The following is a 7,504-nucleotide window of genomic DNA, read 5'->3' as shown; positions in this document are numbered from 1 at the left end:
TTTTTTTTTTTTGCCCCTAATTCCATACATTATCTGGAAGTGTCCTATCACAGTAGGGCGAGAAAATTCAGTAGTGGCAGCTAGACATAGCTCAGTATCTTCCTTTTTCTCCCTCTTTCTTTCTTTCTCTCTCCTGCTTGCTTCCTTCTTTCCTTCCTTCCTTCCCTAGTAAGAAAAACCCCTGTCAGTGAAATGTCATGTTCAACTTCTGTAAGTATCCTTAAAGTAAGGGGAACATCCTTCTTAGTTCTTCTTCCTTCCTTCTGGTTGGAATTTAGAATAGCTCAAGGAGCCATTTTGGACCCTGAGAAGGAAGCCCTGTGCTGCAGAGGAACAGCAAGATGGAAGATGTCTGGGTTCTTAATGACATTGTGAAGCCACATACTACATTTTTTTTTTAAGATTTTATTTATTTATTTGACAGAGAGATAGTGAGAGCAGGAACACAAGCAGGGGGAGTGGGAAAGGGAGAAGCAGGCTTCCCACTAAGCAGGGAGCCCGATGTGGGGCTTGATCCCAGGACCCTGGGATCATGACCTGAGCTGAAGGCAGATGCTTAACGACTGAGCCACCCAGGCCCCCCATACCACATTTTTGAAATATTTTTGTTAGCAAAAGAAAAAACAAACTTGTCTTTTTTCAGCCATTGCTATTTTGAAAATTCCATCATTTATTTTTTTTTTAAAGATTTTATTTATTTATTTATTTGACACAGAGAGAGACAGCGAGAGAGGGAACACAAGCAGCAGGAGTGGGAAAAGGACAAGCAGGCTTCCTGCCAAGCAGGGAGCCCGATGCGGGGCTCGATCCCAGGACCCTGAGACCATGACCTGAGCTGAAGGCAGTCGCCCAACCGACTAAGCCACCCAGGTGCCCCGAAAATTCCATCATTTAAATTGAGGCTAACCCTAACTAATTCCAGATGGGAGAGGAATGAAAGGGATGGGGCAGGCAGCTATATATCTGAGTCACTTATTAGTCAATGATTATATTTTTCACATATCTCACCCATGCCTCTTAAGATCTCAGATTATTTCAAGAGCATATTACAGTTGAAAAAACACATTTGTATCATTTCTATAGTATGTATATATTATCTAATTAGATGCTCTCAGCATTTATTTGTTGACTAGGGCAGAGAATATGGTCCTACTTTAGAGGTAAGAAAACTAAACCTCGAATGGTGCATGACTGCAGTAAATACTAAACAAGTTAGTGGAAAAGGTAGGGTGAAGCTCTGCTCATCTCCACCAAATCCAGTGCATTATCCTAGATTATAACTTTTAAAATCTATCTTTTTTTAATGGAATTTTCTGTAGAACAGTGAGGTAGGAAACATTTGAAGGAGCTATTAGATCCTAATCGTTTTATTTTTCTTTTCAGCAAGAGAGTGAACCATGCCTAAGGCCAACAGGATTGAGCCTGGGAGCCAGAGGAGAAGAAATCTGAAAAGGCATAATCCGTGGATCCTATGCGGCTGCAACCGACAGTGCTATATCACCCTCATTACTGGTTGCTACAACTGCGAGTGGCAAATCAAGCAGGAGAAAAAGTCTAGACCCGGACCCTGCTGCTGCTCTTGGGTACAGAGAGATGGGAAGGAGTTGGACCATACTTTCTCAGATGTGGGGAACATGGGCTGGTTCCTGCCCCTGTGAGGGCTTATTAGAGTCTCCAGGACTGGGCATGGTAGGGCTCTGGTTGTTCGATGAAAAGCCTGCTGCAGTTCTGGAGCCAAAGTTAACCTTACAGAAACACATGCTTGATTTCTTCATCTTCTTTCACTTTTATTCTTTACTTCTTTTTTTTTTAATACCTCTTTTATGTCATTCATTTACTCATTGATTTACTTTTGCTCTTATTCATTTAGTGAGTGTTGAAAAAGTGAAGTTTAGGTATAATTAGATGTTTTTGACTCAGAATTACATGAATGCCTGAATCTTTATTTCTCTCTTCATTGTGAGTTTCCCAAAGGAGCTATGTTTATGAGAAAAATAACAGCAAGTGGGAAACAAGGTATTCCTTTATTATTGGTCAGGCTAATGCCTGATTTTCCGTAATGAAAACTTTAGTAAGGCAAAGTGGTAGCATGTGGCCTAGCCTTATTGAGGGCCTCTTACTTTAAACTCTCAGCCATATGTGGGGATCCTCTGGTGGGCCATTTGATATAAGAGACCAAATGATGAGCACACTGAAGCGATAAGAGGAGGGCCATGTCCTGTACCTTCATGTACTTATAAACACACTCCAACCAGTGTCTGAGGTTCTGACCAGTTGGATCACTAGTTTCTTATGCCTAAGATGGGGAACACAAGGAAAGGGGTAGAAATGGGAAGCTTGCCTAGATTAGAAGTATTCTTCTGTCTCCTATATCTTACCTTCCTAGATATTCTACTAGCTTATAGTTTATAAGGACTAGTTTATATACTAGTGACTGGGAATAACAGAAATGCCTTAGATATCATTGCTTCTCTCAAACAATTCATAGTCTACTGGTGGAAGAGACAAGCATAATACAGTCTCAAAATGCTGAGAGTATTTGTGTGTTTATGTGTATATGCATACATGCCTCCATGTGCCAAGGGAGGGGCTGAAAACAACTTCATATAGAAGGTGAAAGGTGATTAAGAATCGGGTAAGTAAGGATTAGGGGATGGTAGAAGAAACTGTATTGGAGGAGTCAAGGAGCATTGGTATAAGGTTTATCTTAGGTGGGACAGAGGATAAAAACGGAGAAGTGAAATGAAGCTAGAGAGGGAGATGGGACTGGTGTTGTTTGGTTTTAAGAATTTGCTCTCTGCCATGTAGGGGATAAAGAGTCCCTAAAGAGTTCAAGCTGATGTTGCCTGATCTGTTTTGGAAGGATTATTTGATCATGTGGAGGATGCATTGGAAGGTACAAAACAGGGAGGGAGATGTCTTTGCCTTCAAAGATAAAGTGAGAGTAGTATTTAAGGTAAGAGATGTTGGTGGCCTGGATTAGAGTAGTGATGGTAAAGATGGAGAAGAGTGAATTGATTCAACAGATAATTATTAGGGATGAGGCAGTAAGTTACATGAGAGTTATTATGTAGTGAGGGAAGGAAAAGGAAGGCTTCGTGGGCAGGGTGACATTTGAGGCAGTGTGGTATTATGGAAAAATCCCTAAACTAGAGCCTGGGAGAATGTTTGGGTACTATTTCCCACTCTGCCCTTGGGCTGGCTATGTGAGATCTCTGAGCCTCTCTATAGCTAGGAAATTTAACTAGATAATTCCTAAGTTCCTAGATAATTCTCAAGGCCCCATTTCTGCTCAGGGGAAGGAGTATAGCATATAGCATAAGAACTAAGATCTTGTGTTTTGGGAAAAGACTGCCTGGATTCAATTTGTGGCTTTACCACTGACTATCTCCAAATTAGAGCTTTACCACTGTGTTACCTTGGGCAAGTTACTTAACGTCTGGTGCTTTAGAGTCCTCATTAGAATAATGGAGATGGTAATAGTAGTACCCACCAATAGGATTTGTTGTGGGGATGGAAGAGGTAATGTGGAAGACCCTTAGAATTGGGCTTGTCACACAAGTAGGCCCCAATAAACTCTTCATGGAGTCACTGACTTGTGGAAGTGATCTTTCACATACAGAAATATTGGTATAAGGAATTGTGGGTAGAGGGAATGAGGTCAGAAGTCAAGGGATAGAGGAAGCACAGTGGTGTGTTTAGGAAAAACAAATTTCCACTGTTGAATTAGGGGCATATAAAACAATGGCAAGTAGTAGGGTTGGAAAGGAATATTTTGATCAAATTATGAAGCATCTTTGTGTCAAGCTAAAGTATTTGAACTTTGTCTCGTAAACAGTGGGGAATCTTTGAAAATGAGCAAGAGTGGCAACAATGAGAATCAAAATAAGGAAATGGATTTATTCAACAAAAACAAGTCAGTGGAACACTTAACTATGTGCCACAGTGAATAAGACAACTAAAGCCTCAGCCCTCCTGCAGTTTACAATCTAGTGAGACGAGTTAGTTAATAGACAGTAAATGAAGAAAGATCATTTCAGATCGTGATAAGAGCTTTGAATATAATAAACAGGAAAATGTGTTAGAACCTGGGATGGGAGAGTGGTTGGAGAAGACCTCTTTGAAAAAGTGTCATGTGAACTGTCTCCTAAATGGAGAGGTAGAGTCAGCCATGTGTACATCTGGGGGCAAAAGTATTCCAGGCAGAGGAACCAGACAGTACAAAGATTTTGAGGTAGAAACAAATTCGGTTATATTCTAGAAACAGAAAGAAGGCCAGTGTGGCTGGAGTTCAGAAATGGAGTGTGTAGAATGGGATGAGGTCACAGATGGACAGGGGTTGATCATGGAGGACCTCATTGCCATGGCAGGCAGTTTGATGGTACGTTACTACAATAGGAAGCTCTGGCAGGGTTTTGAGCAGGGTAATGACATAATCTGATACATTTTTAAAAGTCCACATAAGATTTAGGAGAGTATGAGCATAAGATCTGAGTCAAAGATCCTGTGCTCTTCATCCTCCTGCACTCAGAAAGTACATCTTGATAGCTGTAATCTCTCTCATCTTTTTGGAATTCAGTTTCTACATTTTCCATTTTATTTCTTTATTTTTGCTTTTCACGATAATGCCATAATTTAGACAGGGCAGGGATTATTCTTTCCAGTGTTAAACGATTAAATGCAGTGTCCCAAAGAGGCAGAATTCTTATTCAGGTGATACAGAAGTGTTAAGATTATAACTCAGGTAACAACCCAAACCTAATGTTCCCGGGAAGGATTTGGCAACCTCTGGCATGACTGGTTTGTGATGTGACTTTCAGTGAACGGGGTTGCCTTCAAGGCTGTTTGAACACCTCCTCTGTAAAGATATCCTCCATCCTTGCTTTAGGCTCAGGTCTGGACAGTGTCCCTGCCAGTTCTTGGCTGTGTGAACTTGAGTCAATTACTTTACCTCTCTGAGCTTTAGTTCTTTTGCAAAGTAAGGTTAACAATACCTAGCTTATATGGCCATATTGAAAAATAAATTAAATGAAAGTAGAGTTTGTGAAATTTCTAGAATTGTAGTGGCACGAGGTAGCTACTCCAAAAAAAAAAGGCTTTATTCGGTGCCTGGGTGGCTCAGTCGTTAAGCATCTGCCTTCGGCTCAGGTCATGATCCCAGGGTTCTGGGGTCGAGCCCTGCATCAGGCTCCCTGCTTGGTGGGAAGCCTGCTTCTCCCTCTCCCACTTCCCCTGCTTATGTTCCCTCTCTTGCTGTGTCTCTCTCTGTCAAATACAGAAAATCTTTTTTTTTTTTTTTTTTAAAGATTTTATTTATTTATTTGAGACAGAGAGCATGAGAGTGAGGAGGGTCAGAGGGAGAAGCAGACTCCCTGCCGAGCAGGGAGCCTGATGCGGGACTCGATCCCGGGACTCCAGGATCATGACCTGAGCCGAAGGCAGTCGCTTAACCAACTGAGCCACCCAGGCGCCCTCAAATACAGAAAATCTTAAAAAAAAAAAAAAAAAGATTTATTCCCTAACCTGTCCCTCATCCCCCAAATTTGGGTAGGTCAGTGACTAAATGAACCATTGAGTGATGATTGAATGAATTACTCAATGAATGAGTCAGCAAACAAAGTTTGGTAGATGGAGAGGTGGATGAATGCAACAGATGACTGTTAAGAGCCAGCTGCATTTAAGGAACTGTGCTAGATATTGGCAGGATGGAGGTGTGTAACCGAAGTTCCGTTTCCTCAGAGAAGAAACTGTCTCACCAAATACAAACGGATAAACATGTAATTGCATTTAAGTGTAATAAATGTTATAAATAGGCTTATACAAAATTCCATAGGGGTAAAGAGACTAGGGTGGTCACTCCAGCCTCTGGAGGGTAATGCGTGGCATTGCAACTCTGCACAACTTTGACAAGTGTAGACAGATACTGCCGAGGTGACGTGGATACATGGAACTAATTTATACTTTTCTTTCTCTTCCCAGAGAGAGCAGTTATTTTATCCATTTCTGATTTTTTCATTTTTATTGTCTGTGGTTTTGCTGTTCGTGTGGATAGAAACTTCAAATGAATACTTTGGCTTTGACTGGTGAGTTTCACATTTTGTATTTTCATTTATATAGTGGCTCTTTGGTTTGCGGGCCACCTCAGGCTGAAAAGATCTGGTGGCATAAGAGGGAGGGTCACAAAATTGGTCTTTCCACAGTGGGTGGATGAGAGGCCTGACTCTGGCGTGGAGGAAGGATGCTTGGCACCCTCACCTGTGATGCTTACCTTCCACATTTAGACTGAATCTGGCTCATTGGGAAGCTATTCAGATAACTCCCTGAAACCTTGTTCCTCAGTCTTTTTGTCTGGGCTACTGATGTCTACATTAGTTGGTCTTCATGTTCTCTGTCCACGAACCCTCATGTCTCTGCCTCACCTCCGTCCTCTGCCTCTTCCTTCTGTCCCCAGGGAGCTTCCTAGGACTCTGAACACAGAGATGGGTGTCCTCGGCATCCTTTCATGGCCAGACTCTTCAACCTGGACTGCTCCCAGCAATTCCAGTTTCTCTGGCCTGATGGTTGCAGATCTTACCCATTATTTGGTATTTGGGGGAGAAAGGGGTATGTTTGGATATGAGGCTTTTTAAAAAAAATGGAATACAGTTAAGTTTTACTTTTATAGAAGTAAAATGTATTTTGTTTTAAGAGTCGGGGAGGGGAGAAGGAGAGAAAAAATCATAAGCAGACTCCACACACACAGCATGGGACTCGATCTCATGACCCTGAGATCAGGTCCTGAGCCAAAATCAAGATTTGGACATTTAACCAACTGAGCCACCCAAGCACCCCTGTTTGTTATTTTAAATATGAAAAAATTGGAAAATATAAAAATTTGCTTTGTCTATTCTTGAGTGACTATCACTTGTTGGTATATTTCCCAGCCTTTTTTTCTACGCTTGTTTTTATATTATTGTACTCATACCATACATATATATAATTTTGTTTTTCCTTTTCACTTAAAATAATAACATTTTGACAAATTATTAAAAACTGAACATCATTTTAAATGGTTTCAAAATATTTCATGACAGGATGCTGTAATATACTTAACCACTTTTTATTGTTATGCATTGTGTTTCCAATTTTTTTGTTTTTATGAAATAAGAGTGCAGAGAAAGCTTTGTATTCTGACTTAGGTCTTAGAATGACCTATTGAGTTATTGAGTCAAGAAGAATAAATATTTGTAATATTCATTATGCCTGTTGCTGAAGTACTTTCTCAAAAGATTGTAGTGATTTTCATTCATGACAGAGGTATATGAGAGTTTCTATTTTTTTTTTAGCAAGAGAGAGAGAGCATGTGTGCATGTTTACCTGAGTGGGGATGGGGGAGGGGCAAAGGGAAAGGGAAGGAGAGAGAATCTTAAGCAGGCTCGACGCCCGTTGCAGAGCCGATTTGGGGCTCAATGTTACCACCCTGAGATCATGACCTGAGCCGAGATTGAGAGTTGGATGCTCAATC

Source organism: Leptonychotes weddellii, chromosome 11, assembly GCF_054177405.1.
Source record: "Leptonychotes weddellii isolate Sample4059 chromosome 11, ASM5417740v2, whole genome shotgun sequence".
Classification (NCBI taxonomy): domain Eukaryota; kingdom Metazoa; phylum Chordata; class Mammalia; order Carnivora; family Phocidae; genus Leptonychotes; species Leptonychotes weddellii.
This window is presented reverse-complemented; position numbering follows the sequence as displayed.